A 14,130-nucleotide genomic window follows, 5' to 3' on the forward strand; every position below is an offset into this window, starting at 1 on the left:
AATCTCTTTCTCATGCCTCTATCTGAAAAGTTGGATAAAATCTTATATGAAAAAAAAGTCTTTTAAAGAAATCCCTTATTCCGAGGTCACCGTAGCCACCAGATCCAGTCTGTATCCGCTTCAGTCACCCGGATCCAGTCCGTATCCAGAGAAGATGGTGGATCAACACCTAGAAAGGACCTCTATGGCCCAGAAACACAGCGGAGACCGTGACAACTAGATGAGCCGCAGATACAAATCCCCTGTAAAGACCAACTGGACAAGACCACAGGAAACAGATGATTCTTCTGCACAGTCTGACATTCCTGCAGCCTGGAGCTGATCTACCTGTTTCGTCTGACAAGGGGAGAACTGTCTCCCCGACTGAGCCTGGTTTCTCACCGGGTTTTTTCTCCATCCTTTCACCGATTGAGTTTTGGTTTCTTGTCTCTGTCGCTTCTGGCAGGCGGAGCTGGGGACACTTCATGTACAGCGATATCGTTGACTTGATTGCAAATTATTGCACAGATACTATTTAAACTGAACTTAGCTGAATGATGTCATCAAAGAGTTCAATAACGAAATGCCTTTAACTGTCATTTTGCTTTTTGACGCACTGTGTTCCTAATAAATGTTGTTCAGTTGCATTGAAACAATACTTTTTGTTTAAAGCGCAATAAAAAAAAAAGAAAAAAAAAAAGAGTCCAAACAATGACCCCTGCTACGGGTAGTGTTGCAAGTGTTATGCGACTTCAGCTAATGATGGGTCCATCCGAAATTATTCCATCCAAAAGTTTTGGGTGGAGGCACAGGTCACAGAGGGAGTTCTGCTTCGACGTCAGCCCGAGCCAAAGGACATGCGTTGGCCGGGAATCGAATCCGGGTCAACTGCTTGGAAGGCAGCTATGCTCACCACTATACCACCAACGCAGTCAGCAGTCAGCAACTTGCGCCGTCACTAAGAAGGCTCGAAGTGCACGAGTCGCCGATAGGGCTAGAGGAGCAGATGAGATCTTTGTTTGGACCCGTCACTAAAGAGAGCCTTCAAGAATTTGCATCCCGTCACGTACAAGAAAGCGCTGCCTTCCCATCCGGCTAAATAAACACGAAGTGGTCAAACGCAGAGAGTGCCTATTCAGACGATGACCAGTGGCGGACGGACGGTCAAACTGATTCTGCTCTTGACATTTCGATGTAGCTCTGCTGTGAGCAGAGCACCCAAAAATACAGGTCACTCGCAAAAGTTCCCCTCCACGGAAATCTTTAGTAAAAGGCGAAAGATTTATGCGACAATGAAGAGAAACTCGAGCTGTGTCTCCAAACCCTCGGGCCTGTGCGCTGCCTCTGTTAAACTACTGCGCTCGCCAAGGGTCATCAAGGGTGACAATGCCTGCCCACATGTGTTTCGTCAGCACCCCCCCCCCCCCCCTACTCCAAAAGGGAGGAGTAAAACTCAAAAAAGTCCTCTCGGTCCACCAATAACCAAAAGCCCAATCAAGGCAATCTCTTTCTCATGCCTCTATCTGAAAAGTTGGATAAAATCTTATATGAAAAAAAAAGTCTTTTAAAGAAATCCCTTATTCCGAGGTCACCGTAGCCACCAGATCCAGTCTGTATCCGCTTCAGTCAATCGGATCCAGTCCGTATCCAGAGAAGATGGTGGATCAACACCTAGAAAGGACCTCTATGGCCCAGAAACACAGCGGAGACCGTGACAACTAGATGAGCCGCAGATACAAATCCCCTGTAAAGACCACCTGGACAAGACCACAGGAAACAGATGATTCTTCTGCACAGTCTGACATTCCTGCAGCCTGGAGCTGATCTACTGGTTTCGTCTGACAAGGGGAGAACTGTCTCCCCGACTGAGCCTGGTTTCTCACCGGGTTTTTTCTCCATCCTTTCACCGATCGAGTTTTGGTTTCTTCCCTCTGTCGCTTCTGGCAGGCGGAGCTGGGGACACTTCATGTACAGCGATATCGTTGACTTGATTGCAAATTATTGCACAGATACTATTTAAACTGAACTTAGCTGAATGATGTCATCAAAGAGTTCAATAACGAAATGCCTTTAACTGTCATTTTGCTTTTTGACGCACTGTGTTCCTAATTAATGTTGTTCAGTTGCATTGACGCAATACTTTTTGTTTAAAGCGCAATTAAAAAAAAATAAAAATAAAAGAAGAGTCCAAACACAGAGGGAGTTCTGCTTCGACGTCAGCCCGAGCCAAAGCATATGCGTTGGCCGGGAATCGAATCCGGGGTCAACTGCTTGGAAGGCAGCTATGCTCACCACTATACCACCAACGCAGTCAGCAGTCAGCAACTTTCGCCGTCACTAAGAAGGCTCGAAGTGCACGAGTCGCCGATAGGGCTAGAGGAGCAGATGAGATCTTTGTTTGGACCCGTCACTAAAGAGAGCCTTCAAGAATTTGCATCCCGTCACGTACAAGAAAGCGCTGCCTTCCCATCCGGCTAAATAAACACGAAGTGGTCAAACGCAGAGAGTGCCTATAATAACCAAAAGCCCAATCAAGGCAATCTCTTTCTCATGCCTCTATCTGAAAAGTTGGATAAAATCTTATATGAAAAAAAAAGTCTTTTAAAGAAATCCCTTATTCCGAGGTCACCGTAGCCACCAGATCCAGTCTGTATCCGCTTCAGTCACCCGGATCCAGTCCGTATCCAGAGAAGATGGTGGATCAACACCTAGAAAGGACCTCTATGGCCCAGAAACACAGCGGAGACCGTGACAACTAGATGAGCCGCAGATACAAATCCCCTGTAAAGACCAACTGGACAAGACCACAGGAAACAGATGATTCTTCTGCACAGTCTGACATTCCTGCAGCCTGGAGCTGATCTACCTGTTTCGTCTGACAAGGGGAGAACTGTCTCCCCGACTGAGCCTGGTTTCTCACCGGGTTTTTTCTCCATCCTTTCACCGATCGAGTTTTGGTTTCTTGCCTCTGTCGCTTCTGGCAGGCGGAGCTGGGGACACTTCATGTACAGCGATATCGTTGACTTGATTGCAAATTATTGCACAGATACTATTTAAACTGAACTTAGCTGAATGATGTCATCAAAGAGTTCAATAACGAAATGCCTTTAACTGTCATTTTGCTTTTTGACGCACTGTGTTCCTAATAAATGTTGTTCAGTTGCATTGAAACAATACTTTTTGTTTAAAGCGCAATAAAAAAAAAAGAAAAAAAAAAAGAGTCCAAACAATGACCCCTGCTACGGGTAGTGTTGCAAGTGTTATGAGACTTCAGCTAATGATGGGTCCATCCGAAATTATTCCATCCAAAAGTTTTGGGTGGAGGCACAGGTCACAGAGGGAGTTCTGCTTCGACGTCAGCCCGAGCCAAAGGACATGCGTTGGCCGGGAATCGAATCCGGGTCAACTGCTTGGAAGGCAGCTATGCTCACCACTATACCACCAACGCAGTCAGCAGTCAGCAACTTGCGCCGTCACTAAGAAGGCTCGAAGTGCACGAGTCGCCGATAGGGCTAGAGGAGCAGATGAGATCTTTGTTTGGACCCGTCACTAAAGAGAGCCTTCAAGAATTTGCATCCCGTCACGTACAAGAAAGCGCTGCCTTCCCATCCGGCTAAATAAACACGAAGTGGTCAAACGCAGAGAGTGCCTATTCAGACGATGACCAGTGGCGGACGGACGGTCAAACTGATTCTGCTCTTGACATTTCGATGTAGCTCTGCTGTGAGCAGAGCACCCAAAAATACAGGTCACTCGCAAAAGTTCCCCTCCACGAAAATCTTTAGTAAAAGGCGAAAGATTTATGCGACAATGAAGAGAAACTCGAGCTGTGTCTCCAAACCCTCGGGCCTGTGCGCTGCCTCTGTTAAACTACTGCGCTCGCCAAGGGTCATCAAGGGTGACAATGCCTGCCCACATGTGTTTCGTCAGCACCCCCCCCCCCCTACTCCAAAAGGGAGGAGTAAAACTCAAAAAAGTCCTCTCGGTCCACCAATAACCAAAAGCCCAATCAAGGCAATCTCTTTCTCATGCCTCTATCTGAAAAGTTGGATAAAATCTTATATGAAAAAAAAAGTCTTTTAAAGAAATCCCTTATTCCGAGGTCACCGTAGCCACCAGATCCAGTCTGTATCCGCTTCAGTCAATCGGATCCAGTCCGTATCCAGAGAAGATGGTGGATCAACACCTAGAAAGGACCTCTATGGCCCAGAAACACAGCGGAGACCGTGACAACTAGATGAGCCGCAGATACAAATCCCCTGTAAAGACCACCTGGACAAGACCACAGGAAACAGATGATTCTTCTGCACAGTCTGACATTCCTGCAGCCTGGAGCTGATCTACTGGTTTCGTCTGACAAGGGGAGAACTGTCTCCCCGACTGAGCCTGGTTTCTCACCGGGTTTTTTCTCCATCCTTTCACCGATCGAGTTTTGGTTTCTTCCCTCTGTCGCTTCTGGCAGGCGGAGCTGGGGACACTTCATGTACAGCGATATCGTTGACTTGATTGCAAATTATTGCACAGATACTATTTAAACTGAACTTAGCTGAATGATGTCATCAAAGAGTTCAATAACGAAATGCCTTTAACTGTCATTTTGCTTTTTGACGCACTGTGTTCCTAATTAATGTTGTTCAGTTGCATTGACGCAATACTTTTTGTTTAAAGCGCAATTAAAAAAAAAAAAAAAAAAAAAGAAGAGTCCAAACACAGAGGGAGTTCTGCTTCGACGTCAGCCCGAGCCAAAGCATATGCGTTGGCTGGGAATCGAATCCGGGGTCAACTGCTTGGAAGGCAGCTATGCTCACCAATATACCACCAACGCAGTCAGCAGTCAGCAACTTGCGCCGTCACTAAGAAGGCTCGAAGTGCACGAGTCGCCGATAGGGCTAGAGGAGCAGATGAGATCTTTGTTTGGACCCGTCACTAAAGAGAGCCTTCAAGAATTTGCATCCCGTCACGTACAAGAAAGCGCTGCCTTCCCATCCGGCTAAATAAACACGAAGTGGTCAAACGCAGAGAGTGCCTATAATAACCAAAAGCCCAATCAAGGCAATCTCTTTCTCATGCCTCTATCTGAAAAGTTGGATAAAATCTTATATGAAAAAAAAAGTCTTTTAAAGAAATCCCTTATTCCGAGGTCACCGTAGCCACCAGATCCAGTCTGTATCCGCTTCAGTCACCCGGATCCAGTCCGTATCCAGAGAAGATGGTGGATCAACACCTAGAAAGGACCTCTATGGCCCAGAAACACAGCGGAGACCGTGACAACTAGATGAGCCGCAGATACAAATCCCCTGTAAAGACCAACTGGACAAGACCACAGGAAACAGATGATTCTTCTGCACAGTCTGACATTCCTGCAGCCTGGAGCTGATCTACCTGTTTCGTCTGACAAGGGGAGAACTGTCTCCCCGACTGAGCCTGGTTTCTCACCGGGTTTTTTCTCCATCCTTTCACCGATCGAGTTTTGGTTTCTTGCCTCTGTCGCTTCTGGCAGGCGGAGCTGGGGACACTTCATGTACAGCGATATCGTTGACTTGATTGCAAATTATTGCACAGATACTATTTAAACTGAACTTAGCTGAATGATGTCATCAAAGAGTTCAATAACGAAATGCCTTTAACTGTCATTTTGCTTTTTGACGCACTGTGTTCCTAATAAATGTTGTTCAGTTGCATTGAAACAATACTTTTTGTTTAAAGCGCAATAAAAAAAAAAGAAAAAAAAAAAGAGTCCAAACAATGACCCCTGCTACGGGTAGTGTTGCAAGTGTTATGCGACTTCAGCTAATGATGGGTCCATCCGAAATTATTCCATCCAAAAGTTTTGGGTGGAGGCACAGGTCACAGAGGGAGTTCTGCTTCGACGTCAGCCCGAGCCAAAGGACATGCGTTGGCCGGGAATCGAATCCGGGTCAACTGCTTGGAAGGCAGCTATGCTCACCACTATACCACCAACGCAGTCCGCAGTCAGCAGTCAGCAACTTGCGCCGTCACTAAGAAGGCTCGAAGTGCACGAGTCGCCGATAGGGCTAGAGGAGCAGATGAGATCTTTGTTTGGACCCGTCACTAAAGAGAGCCTTCAAGAATTTGCATCCCGTCACGTACAAGAAAGCGCTGCCTTCCCATCCGGCTAAATAAACACGAAGTGGTCAAACGCAGAGAGTGCCTATTCAGACGATGACCAGTGGCAAGCCCTCTCGCAGCATGCTGCCGGACGGTCAAACTGATTCTGCTCTTGACATTTCAATGTAGCTCTGCTGTGAGCAGAGCACCCAAAAATACAGGTCACTCGCAAAAGTTCCCCTCCACGGAAATCTTTAGTAAAAGGCGAAAGATTTATGCGACAATGAAGAGAAACTCGAGCTGTGTCTCCAAACCCTCGGGCCTGTGCGCTGCCTCTGTTAAACTACTACGCTCGCCAAGGGTCATCAAGGGTGACAATGCCTGCCCACATGTGTTTCGTCAGCCCCCCCCCCCCCTACTCTAAAAGGGAGGAGTAAAACTCAAAAAAGTCCTCTCGGTCCACCAATAACCAAAAGCCCAATCAAGGCAATCTCTTTCTCATGCCTCTATCTGAAAAGTTGGATAAAATCTTATATGAAAAAAAAGTCTTTTAAAGAAATCCCTTATTCCGAGGTCACCGTAGCCACCAGATCCAGTCTGTATCCGCTTCAGTCAATCGGATCCAGTCCGTATCCAGAGAAGATGGTGGATCAACACCTAGAAAGGACCTCTATGGCCCAGAAACACAGCGGAGACCGTGACAACTAGATGAGCCGCAGATACAAATCCCCTGTAAAGACCACCTGGACAAGACCACAGGAAACAGATGATTCTTCTGCACAGTCTGACATTCCTGCAGCCTGGAGCTGATCTACTGGTTTCGTCTGACAAGGGGAGAACTGTCTCCCCGACTGAGCCTGGTTTCTCACCGGGTTTTTTCTCCATCCTTTCACCGATCGAGTTTTGGTTTCTTCCCTCTGTCGCTTCTGGCAGGCGGAGCTGGGGACACTTCATGTACAGCGATATCGTTGACTTGATTGCAAATTATTGCACAGATACTATTTAAACTGAACTTAGCTGAATGATGTCATCAAAGAGTTCAATAACGAAATGCCTTTAACTGTAATTTTGCTTTTTGACGCACTGTGTTCCTAATTAATGTTGTTCAGTTGCATTGACGCAATACTTTTTGTTTAAAGCGCAATTTAAAAAAAAAAAAAAAAAAAAAGAGTCCAAACAATGACCCCTGCTACGGGTAGTGTTCCAAGTGTTATGCGACTTCAGCTAATGATGGGTCCATCAGAAATTTTACGGTGCTAGGGCTGGGTCTGCGTCAGAAGAAGCCATGCATTGTTTAGTTATGTCAGTGCAGTGCCGTCAGTTGGGGGGGAAACGGCAGCATGCACGGCTCCTCGTTAGTATAGTGGACAGTATCTCCGCCTGTCACGCGGAAGACCGGGGTTCGATTCCCCGACGGGGAGAGCTGGTTCTTTTCGTCTTCCGAATGATCCATCCAAAATGTTTGGTTGGAGTCGCAGGTCACAGAAGGAGTTCTGCTTCCACGTCAGCCCGAGCCAAAGGACATGCGATGGCCGGGAATCGAACCCGGGTCAACTGCTTGGAAGGCAGCTATGCTCACCACTATACCACCAACGCAAGCGGAAGTCAGTAGCTTTATTGACGCACTGTGTTCCTAATAAATGTTGTTCAGTTGCATTGACACAATACTTTTTGTTTAAAGCGCAATTAAAAAAAAAAAAAAAAAAAAAAAAGAGTCCAAACAATGACCCCTGCTACCGGTAGTGTTGCAAGTGTTATGCGACTTCAGCTAATGATGGGTCCATCCGAAATTATTCCATCCAAAAGTTTTGGGTGGAGGCACAGGTCACAGAGGGAGTTCTGCTTCGACGTCAGCCCGAGCCAAAGCATATGCGTTGGCCGGGAATCGAATCCCGGGTCAACTGCTTGGAAGGCAGCTATGCACCCCACTATACCACCAACGCAGTCAGCAGTCAGCAACTTGCGCCGTCACTAAGAAGGCTCGAAGTGCACGAGTCGCCGATAGGGCTAGAGGAGCAGATGAGATCTTTGTTTGGACCCGTCACTAAAGAGAGCCTTCAAGAATTTGCATCCCGTCACGTACAAGAAAGCGCTGCCTTCCCATCCGGCTAAATAAACACGAAGTGGTCAAACGCAGAGAGTGCCTATAATAACCAAAAGACCAATCAAGGCAATCTCTTTCTCATGCCTCTATCTGAAAAGTTGGATAAAATCTTATATGAAAAAAAAAGTATTTTAAAGAAATCCCTTATTCCGAGGTCACCGTAGCCACCAAATCCAGTCTGTATCCGCTTCAGTCACCCGGATCCAGTCCGTATCCAGAGAAGATGGTGGATCAACACCTAGAAAGGACCTCTATGGCCCAGAAACACAGCGGAGACCGTGACAACTAGATGAGCCGCAGATACAAATCCCCTGTAAAGACCAACTGGACAAGACCACAGGAAACAGATGATTCTTCTGCACAGTCTGACATTCCTGCAGCCTGGAGCTGATCTACCTGTTTCGTCTGACAAGGGGAGAACTGTCTCCCCGACTGAGCCTGGTTTCTCACCGGGTTTTTTCTCCATCCTTTCACCGATCGAGTTTTGGTTTCTTGCCTCTGTCGCTTCTGGCAGGCGGAGCTGGGGACACTTCATGTACAGCGATATCGTTGACTTGATTGCAAATTATTGCACAGATACTATTTAAACTGAACTTAGCTGAATGATGTCATCAAAGAGTTCAATAACGAAATGCCTTTAACTGTCATTTTGCTTTTTGACGCACTGTGTTCCTAATAAATGTTGTTCAGTTGCATTGACACAATACTTTTTGTTTAAAGCGCAATTAAAAAAAAAAAAAAAAAAAAGAGTCCAAACAATGACCCCTGCTACGGGTAGTGTTGCAAGTGTTATGCGACTTCAGCTAATGATGGGTCCATCCGAAATTATTCCATCCAAAAGTTTTGGGTGGAGGCACAGGTCACAGAGGGAGTTCTGCTTCGACGTCAGCCCGAGCCAAAGGACATGCGTTGGCCGGGAATCGAATCCGGGTCAACTGCTTGGAAGGCAGCTATGCTCACCACTATACCACCAACGCAGTCAGCAGTCAGCAACTTGCGCCGTCACTAAGAAGGCTCGAAGTGCACGAGTCGCCGATAGGGCTAGAGGAGCAGATGAGATCTTTGTTTGGACCCGTCACTAAAGAGAGCCTTCAAGAATTTGCATCCCGTCACGTACAAGAAAGCGCTGCCTTCCCATCCGGCTAAATAAACACGAAGCGGTCAAACGCAGAGAGTGCCTATTCAGACGATGACCAGTGGCAAGCCCTCTCGCAGCAAACTGATTCTGCTCTTGACATTTCGATGTAGCTCTGCTGTGAGCAGAGCACCCAAAAATACAGGTCACTCGCAAAAGTTCCCCTCCACGAAAATCTTTAGTAAAAGGCGAAAGATTTATGCGACAATGAAGAGAAACTCGAGCTGTGTCTCCAAACCCTCGGGCCTGTGCGCTGCCTCTGTTAAACTACTACGCTCGCCAAGGGTCATCAAGGGTGACAATGCCTGCCCACATGTGTTTCATCAGTACCCCCCCCCCCCCACTCCAAAAGGGAGGAGTAAAACTCAAAAAAGTCCTCTCGGTCCACCAATAACCAAAAGCCCAATCAAGGCAATCTCTTTCTCATGCCTCTATCTGAAAAGTTGGATAAAATCTTATATGAAAAAAAAAGTCTTTTAAAGAAATCCCTTATTCCGAGGTCACCGTAGCCACCAGATCCAGTCTGTATCCGCTTCAGTCAATCGGATCCAGTCCGTATCCAGAGAAGATGGTGGATCAACACCTAGAAAGGACCTCTATGGCCCAGAAACACAGCGGAGACCGTGACAACTAGATGAGCCGCAGATACAAATCCCCTGTAAAGACCACCTGGACAAGACCACAGGAAACAGATGATTCTTCTGCACAGTCTGACATTCCTGCAGCCTGGAGCTGATCTACTGGTTTCGTCTGACAAGGGGAGAACTGTCTCCCCGACTGAGCCTGGTTTCTCACCGGGTTTTTTCTCCATCCTTTCACCGATCGAGTTTTGGTTTCTTCCCTCTGTCGCTTCTGGCAGGCGGAGCTGGGGACACTTCATGTACAGCGATATCGTTGACTTGATTGCAAATTATTGCACAGATACTATTTAAACTGAACTTAGCTGAATGATGTCATCAAAGAGTTCAATAACGAAATGCCTTTAACTGTCATTTTGCTTTTTGACGCACTGTGTTCCTAATTAATGTTGTTCAGTTGCATTGACGCAATACTTTTTGTTTAAAGCGCAATTTAAAAAAAAAAAAAAAAAAAAAAAAAAGAGTCCAAAGAATGACCCCTGCTACGGGTAGTGTTCCAAGTGTTATGCGACTTCAGCTAATGATGGGTCCATCAGAAATTTTACGGTGCTAGGGCTGGGTCTGCGTCAGAAGAAGCCATGCATTGTTTAGTTATGTCAGTGCAGTGCCGTCAGTTGGGGGGGAAACGGCAGCATGCACGGCTCCTCGTTAGTATAGTGGACCGTATCTCCGCCTGTCACGCGGAAGACCGGGGTTCGATTCCCCGACGGGGAGAGCTGGTTCTTTTCGTCTTCCGAATGATCCATCCAAAATGTTTGGTTGGAGTCGCAGGTCACAGAAGGAGTTCTGCTTCGACGTCAGCCCGAGCCAAAGGACATGCGTTGGCCGGGAATCGAACCCGGGTCAACTGCTTGGAAGGCAGCTATGCTCACCACTATACCACCAACGCAGGCGGAAGTAAGTAGCTTTATTGACGCACTGTGTTCCTAATAAATGTTGTTCAGTTGCATTGACACAATACTTTTTGTTTAAAGCGCAATTAAAAAAAAAAAAAAAAAAAAAAAGAGTCCAAACACAGAGGGAGTTCTGCTTCGACGTCAGCCCGAGCCAAAGCATATGCGTTGGCCGGGAATCGAATCCGGGGTCAACTGCTTGGAAGGCAGCTATGCTCACCACTATACCACCAACGCAGTCAGCAGTCAGCAACTTGCGCCGTCACTAAGAAGGCTCGAAGTGCACGAGTCGCCGATAGGGCTAGAGGAGCAGATGAGATCTTTGTTTGGACCCGTCACTAAAGAGAGCCTTCAAGAATTTGCATCCCGTCACGTACAAGAAAGCGCTGCCTTCCCATCTGGCTAAATAAACACGAAGTGGTCAAACGCAGAGAGTGCCTATTCAGACGACGACCAGTGGCAAGCCCTCTCGCAGCATGCTGTCGGAGGGTCAAACTGATTCTGCTCTTGACATTTCGATGTAGCTCTGCTGTGAGCAGAGCACCCAAAAATACAGGTCACTCGCAAAAGTTCCCCTCCACGGAAATCTTTAGTAAAAGGCGAAAGATTTATGCGACAATGAAGAGAAACTCGAGCTGTGTCTCCAAACCCTCGGGCCTGTGCGCTGCCTCTGTTAAACTACTACGCTCGCCAAGGGTCATCAAGGGTGACAATGCCTGCCCACATGTGTTTCGTCAGCACCCCCCCCCCCCCCCCTACTCCAAAAGGGAGGAGTAAAACTCAAAAAAGTCCTCTCTGTCCACCAATAACCAAAAGCCCAATCAAGGCAATCTCTTTCTCATGCCTCTATCTGAAAAGTTGGATAAAATCTTATATGAAAAAAAAAGTCTTTTAAAGAAATCCCTTATTCCGAGGTCACCGTAGCCACCAGATCCAGTCTGTATCCGCTTCAGTCAATCGGATCCAGTCCGTATCCAGAGAAGATGGTGGATCAACACCTAGAAAGGACCTCTATGGCCCAGAAACACAGCGGAGACCGTGACAACTAGATGAGCCGCAGATACAAATCCCCTGTAAAGACCACCTGGACAAGACCACAGGAAACAGATGATTCTTCTGCACAGTCTGACATTCCTGCAGCCTGGAGCTGATCTACTGGTTTCGTCTGACAAGGGGAGAACTGTCTCCCCGACTGAGCCTGGTTTCTCACCGGGTTTTTTCTCCATCCTTTCACCGATCGAGTTTTGGTTTCTTCCCTCTGTCGCTTCTGGCAGGCGGAGCTGGGGACACTTCATGTACAGCGATATCGTTGACTTGATTGCAAATTATTGCACAGATACTATTTAAACTGAACTTAGCTGAATGATGTCATCAAAGAGTTCAATAACGAAATGCCTTTAACTGTCATTTTGCTTTTTGACGCACTGTGTTCCTAATTAATGTTGTTCAGTTGCATTGACACAATACTTTTTGTTTAAAGCGCAATTAAAAAAAAAAAAAAAAAAAAAAGAGTCCAAACAATGACCCCTGCTACGGGTAGTGTTGCAAGTGTTATGCGACTTCAGCTAATGATGGGTCCATCCGAAATTATTCCATCCAAAAGTTTTGGGTGGAGGCACAGGTCACAGAGGGAGTTCTGCTTCGACGTCAGCCCGAGCCAAAGGACATGCGTTGGCCGGGAATCGAATCCGGGTCAACTGCTTGGAAGGCAGCTATGCTCACCACTATACCACCAACGCAGTCAGCAGTCAGCAACTTGCGCCGTCACTAAGAAGGCTCGAAGTGCACGAGTCGCCGATAGGGCTAGAGGAGCAGATGAGATCTTTGTTTGGACCCGTCACTAAAGAGAGCCTTCAAGAATTTGCATCCCGTCACGTACAAGAAAGCGCTGCCTTCCCATCCGGCTAAATAAACACGAAGTGGTCAAACGCAGAGAGTGCCTATTCAGACGATGACCAGTGGCAAGCCCTCTCGCAGCATGCTGCCGGACGGTCAAACTGATTCTGCTCTTGACATTTCGATGTAGCTCTGCTGTGAGCAGAGCACCCAAAAATACAGGTCACTCGCAAAAGTTCCCCTCCACGGAAATCTTTAGTAAAAGGCGAAAGATTTATGCGACAATGAAGAGAAACTCGAGCTGTGTCTCCAAACCCTCGGGCCTGTGCGCTGCCTCTGTTAAACTACTACGCTCGCCAAGGGTCATCAAGGGTGACAATGCCTGCCCACATGTGTTTCGTCAGCACCCCCCCCCCCCTACTCCAAAAGGGAGGAGTAAAACTCAAAAAAGTCCTCTCGGTCCACCAATAACCAAAAGTCCAATCAAGGCAATCTCTTTCTCATGCCTCTATCTGAAAAGTTGGATAAAATCTTATATGAAAAAAAAAGTCTTTTAAAGAAATCCCTTATTCCGAGGTCACCGTAGCCACCAGATCCAGTCTGTATCCGCTTCAGTCAATCGGATCCAGTCCGTATCCAGAGAAGATGGTGGATCAACACCTAGAAAGGACCTCTATGGCCCAGAAACACAGCGGAGACCGTGACAACTAGATGAGCCGCAGATACAAATCCCCTGTAAAGACCACCTGGACAAGACCACAGGAAACAGATGATTCTTCTGCACAGTCTGACATTCCTGCAGCCTGGAGCTGATCTACTGGTTTCGTCTGACAAGGGGAGAACTGTCTCCCCGACTGAGCCTGGTTTCTCACCGGGTTTTTTCTCCATCCTTTCACCGATCGAGTTTTGGTTTCTTCCCTCTGTCGCTTCTGGCAGGCGGAGCTGGGGACACTTCATGTACAGCGATATCGTTGACTTGATTGCAAATTATTGCACAGATACTATTTAAACTGAACTTAGCTGAATGATGTCATCAAAGAGTTCAATAACGAAATGCCTTTAACTGTCATTTTGCTTTTTGACGCACTGTGTTCCTAATTAATGTTGTTCAGTTGCATTGACGCAATACTTTTTGTTTAAAGCGCAATTTAAAAAAAAAAAAAAAAAAAAAAAAAAGAGTCCAAAGAATGACCCCTGCTACGGGTAGTGTTCCAAGTGTTATGCGACTTCAGCTAATGATGGGTCCATCAGAAATTTTACGGTGCTAGGGCTGGGTCTGCGTCAGAAGAAGCCATGCATTGTTTAGTTATGTCAGTGCAGTGCCGTCAGTTGGGGGGGAAACGGCAGCATGCACGGCTCCTCGTTAGTATAGTGGACCGTATCTCCGCCTGTCACGCGGAAGACCGGGGTTCGATTCCCCGACGGGGAGAGCTGGTTCTTTTCGTCTTCCGAATGATCCATCCAAAATGTTTGGTT

The 14,130-nt window shown here is 47.0% G+C and overlaps 6 non-coding genes across 6 annotated transcripts; all 6 read right to left on the minus strand.

Moving 5' to 3' along the window:
• Nucleotides 1-1,175: 1,175 nt before the first annotated feature.
• On the minus strand, nt 1,176-1,290 carry LOC127980680 (U5 spliceosomal RNA). The gene has a single exon (XR_008159692.1). It is a non-coding gene; the product is annotated as a U5 spliceosomal RNA (small nuclear RNA).
• A 2,403-nt stretch (nt 1,291-3,693) lies between these two features.
• On the minus strand, nt 3,694-3,808 carry LOC127981012 (U5 spliceosomal RNA). Its single transcript, XR_008160006.1, has one exon. It is a non-coding gene; the product is annotated as a U5 spliceosomal RNA (small nuclear RNA).
• Nucleotides 3,809-6,235: 2,427 nt separating this feature from the next.
• Nucleotides 6,236-6,350, minus strand: LOC127980681 (U5 spliceosomal RNA). The gene has a single exon (XR_008159693.1). It is a non-coding gene; the product is annotated as a U5 spliceosomal RNA (small nuclear RNA).
• A 3,048-nt stretch (nt 6,351-9,398) lies between these two features.
• LOC127981013 (U5 spliceosomal RNA) lies at nt 9,399-9,513 on the minus strand. Its single transcript, XR_008160007.1, has one exon. It is a non-coding gene; the product is annotated as a U5 spliceosomal RNA (small nuclear RNA).
• Nucleotides 9,514-11,340: 1,827 nt separating this feature from the next.
• LOC127980682 (U5 spliceosomal RNA) lies at nt 11,341-11,455 on the minus strand. Its single transcript, XR_008159694.1, has one exon. It is a non-coding gene; the product is annotated as a U5 spliceosomal RNA (small nuclear RNA).
• Nucleotides 11,456-12,842: 1,387 nt separating this feature from the next.
• LOC127980684 (U5 spliceosomal RNA) lies at nt 12,843-12,957 on the minus strand. The gene has a single exon (XR_008159695.1). It is a non-coding gene; the product is annotated as a U5 spliceosomal RNA (small nuclear RNA).
• Between the last annotated feature and the right edge of the window lie 1,173 nt (nt 12,958-14,130).

Source organism: Carassius gibelio, chromosome B19, assembly GCF_023724105.1.
Source record: "Carassius gibelio isolate Cgi1373 ecotype wild population from Czech Republic chromosome B19, carGib1.2-hapl.c, whole genome shotgun sequence".
NCBI lineage: Eukaryota > Metazoa > Chordata > Actinopteri > Cypriniformes > Cyprinidae > Carassius > Carassius gibelio.